Below are 3,805 nucleotides of genomic sequence, written 5' to 3' on the forward strand. Positions count from 1 at the left end.
TTGGTCCAGACACTACACAGTAATCAAAGTAAATCCTATACTTTTTTTTTCCAGTGTACTTCATGCTCTTTGTATCTATCACGACTTTGTATCAAGACTGTCTGTCTTGGCTACTTTTTTTTTTTTCAATAAAATTAAATGATTACTGGGGCTGTCAAGCTCCAAAATAACATAAAACACTATAAACATAGCATCAAAAGTAGTTGACATTGCTTACATTCCAAGTCATACAATATCATTATGTGAGGAACTGACTAAAATGTATCTGAAAGTTGCTGATCATTGGAAATCTTGCGATAACCGTTCTCCGTGCATCCACAAAAGTATTGATGTCAGATTCATTGTCTTTTCAACTGAATCAGTCAGTGAAGTTCACAGTCTATGATTTGTTCACTCCAGTGCCAAATTTACATTGCAAAGCTGGCACAGAAGCACTTCTGAAGTGGCATTTAGGTTTCTTTACACAGACTGTTTAATGCTGCTGTTTAATACTGAGAACAGGCTTCATTTAGTCTGGCTTTGATGCAGCATTGTGTCTTCACACTGAATTTTGAGCATGCACAGAACAGCCTTAACTTGGCTGTGTAAAGACGCCTTAGTTTGTTCAGATTTGACTGATCCATTTCACAAGTTCAACTCGCTTACAAAGCAGAGGTTAAAAGCTCACTGGAGTGAATAATTTTTTACAACTTACCTCACACTAAGATATTATATATGACATACAAAACTGCAACACTTATAGTAAAATTTTAAAATGCTATGGTGCTTTTGCATCCTTTTTGAAGCTATAAAGCGTTTGTTCTCATTCATTGTATTACAAGTAAAAGAGTGACCACACCAGTTATTCAAAATCATCTCATTATATGTTAATTGGAAGAAAGACAGGTGTACATCGACATGAGGGTGAGTAATATGCCAGAATTATAACTTCTGAGTTAACTGTTCATTTGCATGTTCAATACATCAATACCAGACCAAAAGATTATTTGCAAGTTGGCAAGTGAATGTGCTGAGAAATTTCAGATAGAAGATTTTCATGACTCATTCTATGTTCTCTTGCTCAGTTCTCCGTCTCTCTGAGGAAAATAATCGATGTCCAGAAAGTAATATGTCCCTGAACTCAAGCTCATGCATTACCAGTGCAAAAGCACCTGTGATAATTCTTACACATTATCAGAACGTCTGGCGAAGTTGAGTAGCTATTGATTTTTGAGGGGGAAAAAACCCTACAGAGTCACAATCTGAGCTCCCAAAGCTCATGACTCTGAACGCCTCTGATAAGAGCTAAAATAGAGACACACAATAGCTGCTGTCTAAGGGGAACTGGCTTCCAGTGAACATGCAGGTAGATACAGTGTGTCTCACAAAGATCATCTATGAACACATTTATAGTTTAGTTCTGTTTGGAGTGGCCCGCTGAGGGCTTCTCTTCTTGATTGTCAGTGCATGTACTGTATGGTCAATGAAGCAGCGAGCGCTATGTTACTTTTGGGGGAGGGAGAGGGACCATTTTTTTGAAACTCATTGTAATAGAATGCTGTGCTTACCTGCATTATTTGTGTTCCTAATTTATGAATAGTAGATAATCAAATATAATAATAATAATAATAATAATAATTAGTAGTAGTAGCAGTAGTAGTAATAGTAGTAATTCTTAAAAATAAAATAGTTTGTTTGGATTTTATTCACCTATTGGATTTTTTTCACCTATTCTTTTATAGGAACGTTATACTGTTGTAGTAGTAGTAGTAGTAGTAGTAGTAATAATAATAATAATTATTATTATTTAGTCAGTATTCTAAGGATCATAATTGTACAGAAGTACCCTGTACTTGTTTATAGTTACCTGAAATAACCTGTAGTCGTTTATAGTTGTTATGGTATCTGTCCTTTCATATTTCATACATTGTAAGACCTTATCATAAGATTTTATCAAAAGTCATGTGCCAAATGTGTTCGGTTATTTGTAAAGAAGTTGCTTGGTCAGGTTGTGTCTGCTAAGAAAATGCAAATGAATATTACAAATGAATAGTGCAACAGAGCTGAAATAATGTCTGCTGTTTCCACATTTAATGACACTGGTTGATTGGTAAGAGCAGACAACAGATGTTTTTTAAAAATAAACTTGTTTTTAAAAAGAAACTTTTATTTAGAGTTCTGCAGCACAAGTTGGTGGTCTTACTGTGGGAAAAAAATGCAGTTGATAATTTGATCTGCGCTTTAGGCCACAACTAAGATAAAGGATACTGTCTTTATGGGGTTCACAATTTGTGTGCCGCTAGCAGTGTAATTAGGATGATAACTGCTTTTGTGGGATCATCTGTTGCCGAGATACAGTCTAATTAACCTATTTCTAGCTGGCCCTGTGCATTTATGGCCCGACTGAGCACTTCCAATGACAACAGAGGAAAAATCATTGACAAAGCCCAATCTCCAGTAGCCTGATTTAACAGATATAGTGGGGTGATGTTTCATGCTCACCATCCACTGTAAGTACTGCTAATGAGGGAATTTGGTCATTTCAGTTACAACTTCATCTCGTCATATGGTCCCAAATGCACACAGTTATTGTAGCCTGAGATGTGTCCCAGAGCCAGTGCAGATTGAAAAAAAATGTGTGACAGAAGCAACAGAGAAAAGAGCAACACACAGCAAATGCACCACTAATGAGACCATGAAGGCACCAGATAGAGCATGTGGTATTTTAAAATGTTTTTATTACTCTTACAGCATGTCAGTGTGTACATGCAAATTTAGATTTGAGATTCAAAAGATTCAGTGTGTTATCATGTGATGAATTTACCCTGTTACTTTTTCCTCTATTTTGCCTGGATTGGTAACCAAATTACTTAGAGTTTTCCACTTTTAATGTTGTATTGATGTTCCTCTAATTGGCTTTTTAATGAGAGAATACATGGAAGTGAGGTATTTTAAAGCAAAGTTAATTTACTCAGCCACTGAGTCATTTCAATGACTGGACATGAGATCAACTATTTATGCTTTTTTTTTTTTCTTCTTTTTTTTTAAATAATTTTAGAAATAAACCAATATTCACCAGAATTGGGTTCATTCAAACATTTATAGCAGTGACATGTGGCTCATTTGGTCTCAGTTTAGTGATTTTGTGACACTGAATGATGTACGTCTTTGGTTCTGCAAAGTAAATGTATTCATTATTTTTAACTCATGGTTATGACCTAGAATATAAAACCATATCTGTAATACTGATATTCATTCTTTATGCACAAGATGACTTAATGCTTCATAACGTTATATTACATTTTTGTCAACTGATTACAGTTATTAGGCTGATTTATGTTTACAGACTATTTTATTTACAGACTGACAGACAGATATATAGACAGACATATATATATATTGTCGCGGGGTGAATGAGAACACAGACTCGGTACTGTCGAAAGAGCCCTGGAGGGTGATTTATTTGCCCACACACTGATCACACGTGCCCTGATGAATGGTGCTCGGTGCCCGTCTCAGCGTGGTGCTCGTGGGGTGAAGTGCCGTGGTGCAGATCCCTCTCCCAGGGTGCCTTCGGAGTCTGTGAACAAGGAGAAACAAGCATTAATGTCGCCTGGAGCTCCGGGGTGCCTTCCAGCTAGTGTCTCTTCTCCTGGCTTTTAAGGCCAGCGGGAACGAGCTCCAGGTGCGCCACTCATCGCGCACAGGTGTTGGGCATCGGTGATCAGTGTGGCAGCAGCGTTTCCAGGGCGACGCTAATCTGGACTCGGGATACTCGCCACATTCCCCCCCCCCAGGCGTCGCCCTGGTCCTGTAGGAAAACACA

Source organism: Sinocyclocheilus anshuiensis, unplaced genomic scaffold (assembly GCF_001515605.1).
Source record: "Sinocyclocheilus anshuiensis isolate Anshui unplaced genomic scaffold, SAMN03320099.WGS_v1.1 scaffold656, whole genome shotgun sequence".
Classification (NCBI taxonomy): Eukaryota; Metazoa; Chordata; class Actinopteri; order Cypriniformes; family Cyprinidae; genus Sinocyclocheilus; species Sinocyclocheilus anshuiensis.